The sequence below is a fragment of the Plectropomus leopardus genome, chromosome 23 (assembly GCF_026936395.1).
Source record: "Plectropomus leopardus strain MGB_pleo_1.0 chromosome 23, ASM2693639v1, whole genome shotgun sequence".
Lineage (NCBI taxonomy): Eukaryota > Metazoa > Chordata > Actinopteri > Perciformes > Serranidae > Plectropomus > Plectropomus leopardus.
In genome coordinates, this window is record NC_142198.1 from 15,002,523 (window position 1) to 15,020,509 (window position 17,987).

The 17,987-nt window shown below is 38.0% G+C and overlaps 1 long non-coding RNA gene across 3 annotated transcripts in view; it reads left to right on the forward strand.

Annotated features, from left to right (window-relative positions):
- The first annotated feature begins 1,141 nt into the window (after window positions 1–1,141).
- Window positions 1,142–17,987, forward strand: part of LOC148185671 (uncharacterized) — a 93,165-nt gene continuing 76,319 nt past the window's right edge. For all 3 annotated transcript variants that reach the window (XR_015775733.1, XR_015775735.1, XR_015775734.1), the window contains exon 1: window positions 1,142–1,673. This is a non-coding gene — a long non-coding RNA (uncharacterized LOC148185671). The remainder of the gene's footprint in view (window positions 1,674–17,987) is intronic.

Here is a 17,987-nt window from a genome sequence, read left to right on the forward strand (position 1 = left end):
GTTTAGTTTGGGGGGATTTTCCATTTTTCTTACTTCTTCACAGTCATATAAAGTCTCTCCAGGTCTCTGCAATGCAGTTTTGAAGCTTTAAGAAGTTACTTGATCTCAAAAATATCCAGGAAATGAGCTGAGATAAGCAACCATTACAGCTCAAACTTCCAACTGCATGCAGAGTCATGAGTTTGTGTCTGGATACAGTCCCCTTCAGCTCACAGTCTGGTTCCACCATCACAGGCCACTTGTCCAATTTGTTCTAAAATTCAAATGATGATGTGCCCACTGAAACCAGTCAGGAAAAATGGCCCCAAAATGATGACAAGCATGTTTGAAGTAAGTAGATTTACAGATAAAAACTCTTGAACTGGCATATTTAATTTGACATAAAAGACACTGCATTAATGGCTTACAGCAACATACTGTATCAGAAGTGGAAGTAGCAGAGTACATTTACTCATGTTTCTGTTACAAAGTCATTTTCTCTGGGTTTTTTTCAGTAATATAAATACAGCATTTTTTAAAACTTGTACTTAAGTACTTCTAAAAATAAGTCCTTTACCAGTGGTGAAAGAAGTATTGAGATATTTTTCTTAAGTAAGCATAAAAATATTCCATCATAAAAAAAAATCCTGCATTCAAAATCTTATTCAAGTAAAAGTACAGCAGTACTTATAGTAATCCTTGTGCAGAATGACTCCACTCAGTGTTGTATGTATTTCAGGCTATATATATATATTATTGGAAAATGATTACTATTCTGATTACACTGTGTTACAGTGGGAGTAAGTAGTTACAAATAATTAAATGATTGTGAAATGTAACTGTAATCTATTACAGTAACTGAGAAAAAATCTGTAATGAAATTACAGTTACCAGTCTTTTTGCTAAAAAGCTTTTATGAAAACAATATTTATTCTGATTCATTGCATCTTTTCGTCATGCAGAAATGCTTTATTTTGGTATATTTTCTGACATTCATAAAGCCGGTCAACCATCTTAAGCTGTTTTTTTCATTTTTATTCAATCAGATTAGATCAAATCAAGCCAATTTGTTCTGGTTTTAAATGGTTAATGGGCTAATTTAGTCTTAACCTGAAGTACCAAAGGGGGCGCTGTGCATCAAAAAGAGCGGAAACACCATTTGCCGAGGAAGCACAATTCTTCACAACACCGCAGCCAATTAAAAAACACCTGACTGCTGCAGAATCACTGACCCAGAAGTCACCGTCGACCATTGCGACTGTTATTTTTTTGGTTGCTTCTGGTCGTTAACTGGCCCAGTATCCCAGGATGCGAGAGGTTCAGCATTACTGGAGGTACCTGACATAGTAAAAAGAAGTTCGTATCCGTGATTCAATGCGCCAAACCAGACAAATCAAACACCTGCGGCGCGTGAGGTATACAGTCTGTGCGCGTGAGGAGCAGCTACATAGCGGCTAACACGCTAACTGCTAGTCTAATTGCGGATTTTCTGCCGTTTTCTCGCGGACTTTGTGATTTCTGCGTTTACGGAGGAGCTTTTAACCTCACTGAGGTTTTTTTTAAGGACTTGCGGGCTCTGTTTGAAAACTTCGCAATGGACTGGATTTTATTGTGGACTGAGAAACAAGGAGCAAAGAAGTTCAGTCTGGAGCAGATACTGGAAGACATGGAGTCAAACAAAGCAGTTTAGACAGGTAAGTTACAGCTGTCATGAACAGTAACTTTGTGCAGCTCTCGTTTTTTTGCTTTATTTGTGTTAGTTTGTGGCTGCAGCCGCTGTTGTAGCGTTTATAGTGTTGCTACATCTTTGTTGTCAGCTTTGGTGACATTTTATTCTGCTGCGGAGGCTTAAACAGGTGTCCGGTTGCACCTGCGGTGGTTTTATTTGTTTACAGTCATTGTTGTTTAATTAGTTTTATGTCTTTTTGGTTTAATTTGACTGTCCCTACACCAAGGAAGGCCTTATTATGATTTTAATTGACATTTAAGTGCACTGAAAAGTGCATCCATAGACAATTAAAGGCCTACCTATATTTAGCATACGGGTATTTTGTTAGATTAATTGAAAGTAGTGTTGCTAAGCATTGTAGTATACTTTTTTTTTGCTCATCAACTGCCTTTAGGGGTCGACCAATGTTGGTTTTCGGGGCGATATCAATTATTAGTATTTAAGTGGACCGATAACCGACTTTGCTGAAATACCTTTAGCAAACAAAATTCTCCATACACAGCCAGTGTTATTGTCGGGTTGCTGGTTGGTAGCAGGAGCTTTTAAAGTGAAAAACAAAATTGGCTCTGAATTAAGTCACAGTGAATTTTTTCAGTGTGTGTCAGAAAATTTGTCTATCTATTTATCTATCTGTCTGTCTCTCTGTGTATATATGTACTCTGCATTGTGCATTGAAACTGACCTACTTACTATTATTTAAGTGTATTTTAACCATTTTACTTAAATTGAGTGACAACACTTTAAATAAGCATATTTTTATATAGTAGGCATATACTATTATGCCCTTTCCAACGCTGATTAGAGAACTGTATGTTTTGTTCACTGATGCTTTTTGGCCTATAGAGCATAAATGTTAATGACTTCCTGCACATAAATGGTGTTAAAGTAATTCACTAATGCAGCTCTTCAAGACTTTTCAACTTTAATTGAACTCAGGGGCTTAAACAGTGATATGTATTATCTACATGCCTGTTTTGCTCACTCTGTTTGGAATCTGTCTTTCATCTTACCCCAAAAAAAGACCTGTTTTGTTTTATTCGATGATTGATTAGTGAGATGTAGGCAGACTTGTTTACTATTAATCTTGAGTGGGCCGAGCTCGGCCAATTAGGATACCTGAGGGAGATTTTGGCTGCAAGTAGATCAAGATGGAGCAGGAAGGCTGCGGTTATGACCCTGAGTGACTTCAACTGCTGCCAATAAATTTGCAGTTTAAATTGATTACACTGCAAGGTTGAAATTAGGGAGGCTCTGCATTTTGCTTTTGAAGTTTGCCTTAAATTAGTGAACTTAAAGGGGACTTCCACATATTTCACACACCAAATCTTACAGAGTTTTTGAGTCAAGACAAATTTTAAAATGGAAAAACAAAATCTGGTGGCTAACCAGATAGATCTCTGTAGTCCGCTCTTCATTGACACTTGCAGCTTGAGGAGCCATTTTTCCCTGCTTACACAACAAACTTTGCATTGTGGGTATTGTAGGCAACACCAAAAAATCTAATCATATGGCTGACATTGTTGAGTATCCTATGCTAATGGTTTGAGTACTTTTTTTTTTTTACAGGGGTCTCACGGTCATAGAAAACCTGGAAAAGTAATGAAATTTCACAATCACATTTTCTAGTCTTGGAAATAGTAAAAAGTCATTAAGTCATGTGTGTAAAGAAATTGTTAAATAATCTTGCATGGATGGCCATCTGTGTAACATCATGGCAAATTTATTTTCCGTTGCTGACAAACTAATATAGCACTAATTTGTTTCCATGTGTGAGTTTACATCACCGACGTTTCTTAATTTTTGTCCTTGCGTTCAATCTCTCTCTCTCATCTTTTGATGTATGCCAGCTACCTGAAATTATGTTTGAATACAGTTTACATGAAAAATGCATGGGAAGTAGGACAAGGAAAAAACAGTATATGGTTTGGTCCTTAAAAAGTTGTGGAAAAGTTTTGAAATTTTGCCCAAGAAAATGTGTGGGGAATCCTGTCTTTAAAAGTTTGTTTGTTTATTTGTACATAGTGGATGGTATTGGTTGTTACTTGTTTCATCCTGAGCATGAATCATGATTTCTTAAGTCAATATTTTCATTCCCTGAAGTCCACAGTGACTCAGTCTCTCATTTTGTCGAACTCTCTTTCCATTTAGCTTTCACTCTGTCTCTTAGGCTGAACTGCAGGTTTGTGTTTCATTGCGTATGCATGTGTCACGGTGTGTTTCCTGTTGCTCGCTGATACACGGCGTGTTTTGGGTCTGCCTGCGCCTTTCTGTACAGGTTGTGTGTGTCTGGCTAATTGTCTTGGCCTCGCCGCGTTGCCATTAGCATTCCCTAGCTGGACGGAGACGAAAGGGCAACCTCACCCTGTCGGCGAAAAGAGGGATTGAGGTGAGGCAAGACGGAGCGGGAGGCAAGAAAATAAATGGGCCAAAACAATAGAGCTTCTTGGATTTGGCTGTTGTTGCTCCCAGTGATTGTGTGTGTGTGTGTGTGTGTGTGTGTGTGTGTGTGTGTGTGTGTGTGTGTGTGTGTGTGTGTACGAGTGCCAAATGTTTGAGAATAAAAACAAGCAGCATGAATATGGATGCAGCGGCTGGGGCTGCAAAGCCTAAATATACATTATCAGCGACACCACTGTGTGAGTGTGTTTTTAAAAATGTGACAGTATCTTATAAGGTCATTTAAATGCTGCTTGTGAAGAGCCTTAAGAGGATGACAACTGCAATAATAATAATAAAAATGTCTCATTTTGTGACCCAGATCTTTAGAAAACACCAAAACAAAGGTAATGATGTTGAAGACAGATGGCAGCTTGAACCTGCTGTCGACTCTTTACATTATCCTCATTACATCCCACTGACAAAACACTGTATTGTTATCTGAAAGCACACCCGCAATTACTGTAATGTTTAGACATATCAAATACATTGAGGGAATTACTTCAGTCCCAAAATGATCATTTGTAAATCCCTTCCTCATTAGTTACTGTCACACTGAATTCATGCAGAATTTTTTTTTCTTATGTGCCTTTGATGAACAAAGAATCCAAAAATGGAGAAAATTGTTTGAATTTAGTCACAGGCAACAACAAAACTGTAGCCAAACTCATGCAGTATAATCCAAATCTTATTTATCTAGTTGTCTGCTCAGTACTTCCCGAGCAGACGGACCTTTGACTAGCAGCTGAACTGAATGTGAAACTTATCCATGCCAGACTCTGTTGACAAAAACAGTAATTTTACCTCACTGAACACACAAATGTACCACTGCCTCAATCATTTCTTTGTGTTGTTGTGTGACTTTTGTGTTTTAAAAATTTAGTTTAGATTCACAGAAAAGACACAACAACACAAACAAATTAACAGATGGAGGCAGAGGCAGACCAGAAGCTTGTGTGTTCAGTGAGGTAAAATTTCTGTTTTTGTCAGTGGAGTTTGGTTTTAAAAGCATTGATGTATTTCACTTTTCGTTCAGGTCCCCGTCTGAAAGAGCAGTCTGTTTTGGGAAGTACTGAACACACAAATGTATAAATGAAACTTGGATTACACTGTACGAGTTGTGTGACAGTTTGTGAACAAATATTCTGATACTCTTTTGCTGTTATTTAACGTGGACGCCTATGACTTCAATATCAAGAATTTGTTTAAAGGAGGCATGTGAGGAAAAACAAACTGTCATTTGGGGGTGTTAAGTATTCATTTAAGGAGACTGATATTTAAATAACACATTGATTATATCCCCTAGACAAGTTTTTTGTTCGAACAAATTGTCTAAAATGGCTTTTACTGATTAGTAATCTGTTTACTTTATGTAGCTCTATATATGTTGTTGTTGTAATTTCAGTGAGGGTTAGGGGGAGATATAGGAGCCATTCCTTGTGTAAAATCTTTGTGGGGTCCTCACCTGTCCAGTAGAGGTCACTGTTGTGTTTTGGGTATCTGTCAATATAGGCAGGAACCATTCATTTAGGGACAGTTGTTGGTAGACCGAGAAGCACATACAGTTTTTTGGCCGCAATACCGAGTCAAGCCAGGTGTATGCTGCCCAACATAAAAGTGAAATACTGTTCTTTGGGATGTTAATGGACACAGATTTGGGATGTTTTTTGAAGACCACAATGGTGAGAAATAAATTGCACATCAAAGACAAACAACAGTTGGTTTTGGCTGAGGAGCACGTCAGTTGTCCATGCAGACTTTAAGTTTAGTCCGAGCTGCTCTACTACAGTCGTTTGCACAAGCTGCAAACTACATCTTTGGCTATTATTGTTGGTTTGAACGTGAGGGCTGAAGTTGCTGATGTTGACATTTAATGCAATTTATTTTGTAGCCTAGAGCTGTTCTTTAATGTAACATACTAGTTTCACATATCATTACCCTCCCCCTACCTTTTAAAAATATAAGGCATTGACATTTACTCAGAATACATTTTAGCTGATCCTGTTTTTTACGTTTATCTAAGTACATTTTTCACAAGTGCGCTTACTTGATTAAGTTTTTTTCTCTTTTTTTCCCCTGTATTTTTACTTCATGTCAGCACATATTACCTCAACTGCCACTGTGATATCTTCCAGTGCTATAACTTCAGCCATAGATCACTGATTTATTCAAGTGGTTTAACTTGAACTCCTTGTGTCATACAAATAAATTTCACGAGCTCCCAAAAATATTAATTTTAATACATTTGAACCGTTTAAAATGTGTTTGAAGCGGAAGCGAATACATTTAATTTTCTTCAGACAATTTAGTAATTTGCTTTAATAATAAGCCAGTGTAATGTCAGCTCTTTAGCCACTTTATTTTATTAAATAATATCTGTTTTACCTCTGATGTCATTATCTAATAAAAGATCATACAACATTACATTTTTACTAATTAAGACAAAAAATTGTGTTGAATGCTGCAAAGCACAGAAGAGATTAAAATATTTCAGAGTGAAAACAGGGGATAGAGAGCTAGTTGCCATGGCAGCAAAGAGTTTTTGGCAAGCATGTAATTGGTACGGGGGCTTTTAGCTCTTCATCGGTTTCCGTTGATCTCAAGTGGACAATTTGTGCCACTGAAATCACAAGGCCACGTACACTTTGGGAGCAAGTGTCTTTAAATCGAGTCCTTCCAGCTGGAGAATATATTAATCAGAATGATGCTGAGCTAGCTTGTTAGTGATCACGTTTTTTTCTTTTTGAATTGCTTCAACCACCCGAAATTGCTTCAGGATTTGTTTTAATTAGATTTAATTTCTTCCCTCTGATCTGGAACTCTCTGGCAATTTATTAAATACATTTTCACTTCATCTCTCGAGGTCTTTCAGCGAGACACAACGCATCCTTTTCTAGAGAGGGGTTATTCTGGACCTTTGCCCAACTCTTTTCATTCCTCTGAAGTAAATTGGACATTAATCAAGTCATCTGTTATTGTCACTCCTCTTTACCAAACGGGGGTACTTCCTCTCATCATTCTCGCCTCCATTGTAACTACCTCTGAAAGGTTATTTCAGCAGTGCGGCCGAACAAATCCCTTACTGTCATTTCCCCTTCAGTTTTCTTTGTTAGATATCACAGGGCTCCTCATCTTCACTCTTCAACACAGGATAGTCTCATTCCCTCTGATCACACTGCACATTTTTCTATAAAGTTTGTTCTTCAAACTCTGCCACAGAATTGCACCCTTTTTTCTTCTTCTTTTCTTCTTACTCGATTCTGTGCTTTGTGCACTCAGTCACATGCAGAAAAGGATGAGATTTAGTAATTTAAAAGTCATTCACACGTTTTCTGTCCGCCTCGCTTCGTTCTTTCATTCACTCAGAAACTGCCAACCAAAAAATTCCTCCTCTCGGCAACAGATTGTGATCCCACTGTGGGTGAATTGCAAGTTATTCACACTGTTGACCTCCCCATTAATATCAACTGATGCTTTACTTTACTCAAGTAGGTCCTACGGCGCTTTGAACGGACTGCCCTTTAAATACCTCCTGGTTGCTGCTCCTTTTATCTGAATGATTTAACACCGTGCCTAATATTTGCTCTGCAAATTGGCACCTTGGCAAACATCTGTTACCTCTTCTTTGGTCATCAATTAACCCCAACCCCTCCAATCCTCACAATGTACTCTTATCAGTGCAATCCCGGCAGCAGTTTTATTTTTGCTATATTTTGAAATTTCAGTCAGGAATATTTTTTTTACATTATTCATTCATTGGTAAATTTCTGTTACTCAAGTAAGCTTGATTTTATTTATATATAACCTCAAAAATCAAGGGCTCTGTACAGTATATGACACCTCTTTCGGGCTGGGCAATATATGGATATTATATCGATGTTGTGATTTGAGATTAGATATCTCAGTCTTTTCAATACTGTAGTGCAAGTGTTGTCTTTCCCTGGTTTTAAGGCTGCATTACAGTATATTGAGGTATTTTTGAGGTATTTAAAATTTCATTTCTTCTTAAACTACATTTAAAAAAATGACAATAAACGTACCTTGTACCTTGTATTCCCCAAACCTTTCTTATTTGACAGTAGCTACTTTATTTAACTTTATTGTACTTTGTTTTAACCTTATTGTAACTGCAGTTTATCTGATTATATATATTTTGTAGTTAGCATTAGTTAATAAGACATTTAAAAAAATCACAATATATATCTTGTATTGCAATATAGCCTTAAAATATCCGGATAATGTTTTAAAGCCATATCGCCCAGCCCTAGCTTAAGCAAAAAGTAAACTGCCTTAAATATTCATGTCGACCTTGTCCCAGAATGGTCATCTCCTGTGTTATAGATGGTTCTGGTGCCGAATGGGTTCAATTACAATTTTCAGATTCAACAAAGGACAGTTTTTCAAAGAGTTCTTCCTCCATTACACCAAGACACCACAGCCTTTATCATCTGTCAGGACCAACAATGCATCAGGTTGCTGATCTTTTCCCGGCTGAAAAGAGCAGGTGTGTGTGTGTCAGAACATGTGCACGTACAGGTGTGTGTTTTCTCCTCTTCTCTCATCTCATTCTGGATGTGTGTTGAACATGTCTCTTTTTCTTTCTACGGAAAATTACAGTCCAAAGCTTGTTGTCCTGCAGAGAGACGATGAGACAGTGAGGGCAGAAAAAGACACTGTGGACACCATCTGTAGACAGAGAGCAGTATTTGGGTTTTAGAGGGAATGTCACACCAGACTTCACTGTGAAATGATCAGAAAACAATCGATGCACAGCATGACTTCTAGATTAAAGCGCCTAAATCCAGCTCTCTCAAAAGTGTTTTATCCAAATAAAAGCTCCTGTGCTGCTGAAATCCTGGTGATATGGAAAAAATATTTTCTCCCAAATCGATTCCAGGTCATCAGTTGTTTATGTGTCACTATGCTAAATCATACTCAAGGCTCTCTGCTACTGATGCGGCTGAATGGTGTTGTGGATGTTTATTCACTGAACCAGAATGACTGCGACCCAAGTCACAAACACTTCCCTGCTTTTGTAGGAATACATTACATACATACATACACAACACATAGTAAATACGTTTTTGTTGCTTGACTTCTTTGTGAGACATTTTCATAAACTCCTGTGTCTGTGTGTGTGTGTGTGTGTGTGTGTGTGTGTGTGTGTGTGTCTGTGTGTGTCTGTGTGTGTCTGTGTGTGTCTGTGTGTGTATGTGTGTGTGTTAAATAAAAGATAAAGAATAAAGAGAGAGAACAGCCTCTGGGAAGAAAAGTAGAGAAAATAAGCACACATACACTGACACACACATGCACACACGCACACACAGACACTAGTTCAGATTTCTGTTCTCGAAATGTATAAAAAAAAGCCCATGTTGAATTAGAAAATGCTGCATTTGCATATTTAAATGTAACATTTCAGTGATCGTCTTTAAGTAATTAAACAAGGTTAGTTCCATGGTAATATCGCTTAAATTTGTTTACCCTAGCTTATAGCTTTTTGCCTTAAAATGTATGGAATTGTAAAATACACATTAAAGGGCAGTTTTCTTAAAATTATATTTTTCTCACCATCGGAGCCAAAACAACTGTAGCACATACATACAGCAAACTTTTTAGTTTGATTCCTATTTATATTCTGATGGTTTCTACTTACGGGTTTATTCATATATCACCCATAGCCTGATTTATAGACATCTTATTCATGTAAATACGGCAATAACTGATTTTTAAAAAAAAATGGCTGACAGTATTTTCTGAGTCGTGTGATGTTAAATAGAGCGATTCAAAATTCCTGATCATGAACCAGATGATCTAAAAATATATATTAAAATGCATTGTTCGCATTATAAATAGTATTTCATAGTACATTAAATTTTTTTAACTTCATTTTAAAAATCCTGATAAATAAATTCCCAGATTTTATTCCCAGATATTTTCAAATTTCTCTAATGTGGAAATAACAATAGTTATGATTTACTACATTTCCCAGCATGCTTTTCATCAGCCAACATAACATAACTACTGTTTTCAATCACAGCTGGGCGTACAACAAGGTAATAAAGCCGTCGCCGCCCAGTTCATGATCATTTGGCTGTTGGTGTGATTGCAGCTGTGTCCCTGTCTCGTAGCTGAATTGCATTCTGGTCTATTTTCTGCCGCTGTGGGTGAAGAAATTGGTGTCTCTGCCTTTACTGTGATGAATTTCAAACCCTGTGTGAGTGTTGGATGTCGCTGAATGAAACTGAGAGGATATGAAACTGAAGCCATTACTCTGATGTCTGCATTTGGCCTGTGCGCGATATGAAAATGACACCATTAGACGACAGAATTGGCTTGTAAAGACAACGGTCTTGTGTTGTGCAGAGCTCTTATCAATAAGAAGGCGTGTTTTTCGGTTTTGTTGGAGTCTGTAATGTGCTCATGACAATATGCATGTGTGTGTGTCTGGGTGAAAGTGATTTAGCTAAAGAGACAGATGGATACCTTCAAACATGCTGTAAAAATCCAAAATTTAGGATCCCTGTCTGAGAGAATCAACTTGTGACCTTTTGTTTTTACGTTTTATGTTTTTTTTTTCACATAAAAAAAGAATATAGTCAAATATGATTAGTACTGTATTGTTATTTCAAATCATCTCAATTAATTAATAGAACAATTACTTGTATCATAATATATATATATGTATATAGTTACCGTGAAATAAAAATGACATATCGTGATAAAAGACTGTCGCCATATCGCCCACCCCTCATTTGTGTCTTTTCAGTTAGTAAAAGTATATATTTCCATGCATTATTAGGCAGTGGGGCCGTGCGCCAAATAGCTTCAAGACCTATTTAATATCCTCTAAGTGAGAGCTGAGTCACAGAGCAGATCTGTCAATTTACCGGTCAGTCTTCATTCCGACTCTTACTGATGGTCAGCGGCTGAAAGAATGAGATCGCAGATACACGAATGAGCTGAAATGAGGTTTCTCTGGGTGGCTGGCCCTGCTCTTCGTGGCGGAGCGAAGAGCTCACCGATTAAAGGTGACCTCTGCCGCTCCCTCACATCGAGAGGGGACACTCGAGGTGGTCTGGGTTGAAATGGTGATGGTGATTGGTAGGTGGAGGGAGACCTCGAGGGTGAAAACCCCAAAAAACGCTGGGATTGTGGCTGGGATTCCCAGGAGAAACACAGTCACACATGTTTAACTGAGGGCATATTGATGGTTAAAATTGGATTATTTTGGAGCGCAGCCTCAGTTCTACCTTAAAAATTGGAATTTTCTCGCTTTATGTGTCCCTCCAGACAGCTACATCCATCTTTTTTTCTCCGTCCATGAGTAATACATTCAAATACACTGTATGTCCAAAGGTATGGACACCCACTTAGGGGCTATATCTCATGATATCTGAACTTGGCCTCATAGTTCCCAATGAAGTTAAATCTTGTTTCAGTCTTGTCTCCTACAAATGACATATTTGCAACAGTGTTCTGCAAACTTAAATGGGTAGAAAATTATTTTACTGTGTGGCTTCTCTGGACTGTTTCTCCCCGTTTGGTATGGAAGAATTTGACTGGCCAAAACCCTGAACTCAACTACATCCCAAACCTTTTGGATGAACTTGAATGCAGACTGTGAGCCAGACCTGATTACAGCATAAGGACCTGACTCACAGATGCTCAGTGGCTGAGCGAGAATAAATCCTTGCAACCAGTTAATGCATGTGATTGTTAAAAGAGATTTACAACGTTTTAGTTTTTAATACTGCAAGTTAGCATGTCATTATCACATTTGCTACTTTCCCTGTAGCTCTTTCTTCTTTGCTGTCTTGCCTGCTCTAATCCTTGCCTTCCTGTCTGCGCTCTCATCCCTCTCGTTTGTTTGATCTGTCTTCCTCAGTAGTTTCTATCACAGCCAGCCATCAGATCTGCCTGGATTTGGACATAAAAACCAAAAGCATCAAACAGTTTGATATCTGACATAGGCTTCCTGACTGATGAGGCCATATGTCACCAAACCATCAGGCCTCTGTGGAAATCGCTTAACTGATGTCTCTTACAAAGTGTTTGTTTTACGTTTTATTTTAGACACTACAGTCTGTAGATTTCGGCCTGTCAAATAACAAAAAGCAAATTTGAAAAACAATTCAACATTAGGTATAAATTTCTTTCTACAAAGCCTGCTCACACAGCTCGGATCTAACAGCTAACAGATCTAACTTAGCTAATTTGAAAAATTTGACGCTTTCAATATGCAACCATCAAATGTAAACATGGTGCAGCATGATCACACTTTTTCTGTCACATGAAAAAATTGTTAATTTTTGCATGTGGGTGAGATTATAACGACAAAAAATGTGATAAGAAGAGTGTTTTCTGACCTCAATGTGGGTTCACCTCAATATACTCCTTTTTGCCTCTTTCCTACCGTGAACCTTTAAATATTTGATTCCCTGCTGTTCTGTTTGTTTTTCTCAGGTCACGTCAGCGTGACTTATTTCATCCTCTCCTGACTTTTTCTGCCCGAGCTGGTCTCAAAACTGCGGAGCCATATCAGCAGCAAACACTTATAAATAAGTCATAGTTGGTCTGGTTTAAACTGCAGGATTTTTATCTGTTGTTTTACTTTTAATATGTTTCTGCACATGAGCAACGATGTTAAAATTGGAGATCTTAAATTAAAATCAACTCTTGAATTTGAAATTTAAATTGACATTTTGATTAATGGCAGCCGATACACTCAGGTTTTGTATTTGTGCAAAGGATACAAACACTCATTAACACACACTAGCAGCCTTATCATCTCAAACTGCTGTCACTCTGAAGCAGTTTTTGCCTCAGCGGGTGTGTGTGTGTTTGTGTTTATTCATGTAGCAGAAAGAGTGACAATCAGTGAGAAAAATGATGCAAGAGGCAACGCGTACGTAAAACAATGTGTACATTAGCACGCACACACTCACAGATGCTCTCAGAGGAAGGAGATGGAGAAACAATCACAAGTGCTCGGCTTTGTCTAATGAGCCGCAGACAAACACAGAAACTCAGTGTGATTAGATGTGTAAAGAGCTGAGAGGAAACCAACCGCGGAGCTTACAAGAGCCCTGTGTTTTGCTGATGCCACCATGCTGACTTCTGAGTGTAACCGCAGACAGAAAAACTAATGAATAAGGGAATACTGTATATACAGTATTATACAGTTTACAATTTGACTTATTATCCAAGTATAGGCAAGCCTTTAAAACACTGGTAGAATAGGGAGAGATACCAATTTAAATGGCAAGCACATTTACATTTAGGAGATTAGATTAAATGTATGTATGTATGTAGATGTTAATAAACAAAGTACCCATGATGTCAGGTCATGATCCATCCAGGGAGTACACTGTTGATTGTGAAACACCAACGGGTAGATGATGAAACCTCTTTGTTTGAATCTGACAACATAAACTGACAATTATGTTGGTGATGGCAACAATAGTGAGCAATGTTAAGCAATGATGCTGGAAAGGAAAGAGACTGTGGAAAATCTGAATGTGAAATAAGAAAAAAAATTTGAGGTAATCCTTGAAATTTTACAAGAAAGTTTTACATTTTTATGCCTTTGTGCTGGTGATATACACAGTAGGAGGCATTATGTTTTCAGGTTGTCCGTCTGTCACTTCTTGTGAATGTGGTATCTCAAGAATGCATCATGGAAATTTATTTGAATGTGACTTAAACGTTTACTTGCACTAAACAATGAGCTATTCAGAATTTGGTGGTCAAACATCAAGTTCACAGCATGACCTTGCATCCGTCTTATTCTTGTGAGACTCAGAAAGGCCTTGAGGGAAGAATACTCCAATTGGGTACAAATGTCCACTTGGTCTCAAAGATGAACTGATTAGATTCTGGTGGTTGAATCTGGGGCTGGACCTAAATATTTGGCTGTTTGAGTATTCGTTAATTGGGTAGGTGTTCGGTTTTCAATGTAGGCATTCATATATATATATATATATGTACATCTTGTATTGCATAACTGAGTTTTTTTTTTTTACTTTACAAACTATAAAGTGTCACAACTGCTGACAAGCAGTCAGAGGCACACCGGTCTCTCTCTCACCTAACACTGAAGCTCCTTGCTGACAGTGTCTCTCTCTCTCACCTAATGCTGAAAGTGTGTTGGAATCCCATTTCCCCCTCACCAGACGGTGAGGTGTGTGGTCTCTCCCTAACCTGACAGTGAAGCTCTGGGGCTCAAGGTGTTGGCACGGTGTCTGTCATGCCCCTCTCCCCGCTCCCGATGACAGAAGCTCAGATTATTCGCTGTTGATTAATGCTGAAGCTCCAGAGCTCAGTAAATGGCATTTGGAACAGCCATACAAAGGCCAAGGTCATAATAAACTCACAAAACATGTTGGTCATAACATAAGTTTTGACTGGGTGTTTTTAGGGAGATGCCACTACTTTTCTGGCCGCCTTTGTGGCACTCACAGCCTGGTGTTTTTTTTTGTTGGCAATATCTGTGATCTTTTTCTAACCATAAGCAAGTAGTTTTGATGAGGAATTCTATGCTTTTCATGTGCAACCATCTGGATGATATTTTATCCCATGTGTGTCTCTACACTTAACTCCTGACCAGAGGAAGAGATTCTTTTATTTTAGGGGGAAATTGAGAATATGCAAATAATGTTTAATTGTGTTCTTTATTTAAATCCATACAAAGAAAGAAAAGACTCTATGACAGGAAGCCTCCACTTTGAAGGCTGAAATCAGAGAAAGACATGAAGGAAAAGACAAGATTGACAGTTTTGATGAAGAGCTAAATCTGTCGAAGAACCACCTTTGCTGCAGAGGAACAGGATGATTTCAGCATTGTGGTCTTTTAGAAGGAGGAGAAGAAGATTACAGGATGAAGACGAGGGATGAATGAGGGAGAAAAAAGGACTAAATCCATAATCCAGAATTTAATTTCCCACTTAAAGCGATATTTATACAGATACATGCACGCATGATACCAGCCGTTTACCATGAAATGGAGCGGAAATGTCAAGCCTTTGTATCGTGGGATGATGTGAGCAGCTTGTAAAGAGAGAAAAATTTGCTTTTTAGAATGAATTTGAGAGCTTAAGGTGGAAAAGTCATCCTGGTATGGAGAAGCAAATTACATTTGAAAAGGTAGAGAAGCATTAAGCAGCTAAAAGCAGCAAAAATAAAACTAAAAGCAAAGCCAATATTAGGCTTAGATTTGTTGGGTGGCCAGACGAAGGACTCCATAAATACTGATGCCATTTCGTGTTTGCTGGATGTGTAAATAAGCGACTGTTTGCTATATCATTCCCAACATCAATTTCCTCTATCAGATGTTACAGTTACAGTTGGCTTTGTTGCCCCATGTGGAAATAAGTATCATTTAAAGCTAAACTTAGCAGTAGATTTTTTTTTCATTTGGAAAAATGGAGGGTCTCATGCATAAAGGAGTTGCATTGGACTAAATCATGAAGGAAATGCGTGAGTGCAAGATTCTGCCCAACCTGTTGTGTGCGAAACACAGAGCTGAAGACAGACTATTAAATTTAAAAACAGAAGGAAGAGAAGAAGGAGAAGTGGTGCATGGAAACATGTCAGCTTGAGCTTGTAATAAATGTTTTAATTTATAAAATATCTATATAAAAATTTATAGTAGAAATGTGGGTTTTTAATTGAGCACAGAATTATAAAATAGATGATAAATTATATAAATGAAGGAATGGAAAAGGACACATCTGCATCACAGTTTGTAGCAGCCTCTTTCTCTGTTGATGCAGCAAACCCTTCTTTTATTACTCTACTTAATGAGAACCAGATGGAGTCAAACAATATCCACTATCACAGCCACATATCTACATTTTACAGATGAGATTCAGATGAAATACCCACATAAGCCAATTCCTTTCTGAATCCCTTAAATCGCCCCTCCAGCAGTCTTATCTCATATGAAATGGATCTTCCAGGAACATGCGACAAATTCCACAGAAATGTGGAATTAACTGATATCCATCTCATCTTTCTTCGTGCTAAATTGAAACCGACCCTTCGGGCGGTTTCTTTTTCGTACTGACGCAGCTCCATTTTGCAAGATAATTTCTGGTTTAATGACATATGTACGTGTCAGAGTGTTTTAACTGCACAGGGGTGAGAAGTGGAGGATTTTAATGAGAGGAGGAAGGGGATGAAGATAAAAACAAGGAATGGGTGAGGAGAAAAGCCAAAATTCAAATGAGGAAGAGGTGGATAAAAATTTGTGGGAGGAGGGAAAATTGATAGGAAGATAAAGAGGGAAAGTGATGAGTAAAATAGGGTAATAAAACTGCTCTATAAAAGCGGGAGGAAGAAAGAAAGTGGAAAACGTGGAAGGAAATAAAATTGTAATGGTGGGGAAATTGAGAATTATAGGCAAAAAAGAGGAGGAGTAAAGACGAAAGGACCATAGATAAAGAAACAGGGACGAAGTAATGGAGAATAAAATAAGGAGGAGGTGAGATAATTTAAAACCTGCTAAATTAAAGCTAGAAATATGAAAAAGTATGAATTATTGCAAGAGAAAGCAAAAATCCAAATACAGAGATTACCAGATAAGAGGGCAGGATAAAACCATGAACAGAGGATTTATCTTTGCTATACTTTCACACTAACTCTCCTCCAACTTCCTTCAAGGACTTTTTCCTTCACCCTCTGCTCCTCTCCACTTCTCCAATTCGATACCTTATTAAGAATCATATCAATATCTGGCTCAGCAGAGGGGAGCGCCTCAAATTATCACTTCTGCTCAATACCTCCTCCCCTATCAGCTTCTTTTTTCTTCCTGGCTGCTGCTGCTTTTCTTTTATTTTGTTGATTTGACACAGTGTCTTCTTTTTGTTTTTTTTAAACCCACCTAGATCAAGATATATTTCAGAGGATAGTTGGAAAAGTTTGGCCTGCTGATGGTGCTAGAGGAAAAGTCAGGGGATCACCAAAGTCAGTGGGAGTCATCCTCTGAGGAATATAAATGATTGTATAAAATTTCATGGTAATCTGTTTAACAGTTAAGGTATTTCAGTCTGAGGTTCAGTGGCAGATTGGCTGGTAGATTGGTGACATTAGCCCTGTAATGCTAGCAGTTAGCCCTGGCACTGTGTGTGTGTGATTTTTGTCGTAGGCACAGAGCTCAAACTCCTGTAGCAGCTGTTTCATGAAGCAGCGAGAGCGTTAGAGGCTGAGCGAATCAATATTTTTACTTGAGATCAGTTTTGTTTGTGTTATTGTGTGACTTTGGTAAATCTAATTTATCCCTCCTTTTTTATTTTTTAACAAAGTCTGGTGGCTTTAAAGAAAACATAGATGGGGAATCCCCATTAAAAAGGGCAATCGGTGGCAAGGTAAAGTGGAGAAAATATTTTTAATGGAGCAAACACTTAAACATATAATGACTTTTTTTAGGTGGCTAAAATATGTTTTGCTTAGCTTCTATGGCAGACGTCAAGTCAGCTTCTTGAATCTGGAACCATGCCAGCAGCCATCTACTGTAGCTAATACACAGACTTTGGATAAGTACCTTAAACAACCCCACTTCAAAAGATCCAAACTTTAAAATTTAACTTTATCCCTTTAATGGCTTTACTTACAAATCGGGCATCTCCCTAGTGACCAAGTATGGAGATACCTACAATTATGGTTCTGTCAACATGATGAACACGACTACCAGTTTTTCTTGTTTTGCCAATTTCAAACAAGAAAAATGCTGAAGAAGATGTCATTTTATTGACTTTTTTAGCGAACCAGATGACTATACCATTTTAATCATTCAATCAGTCAGACACACATTAATCAGCACAGTCTGCTCAGATAGAAGTGA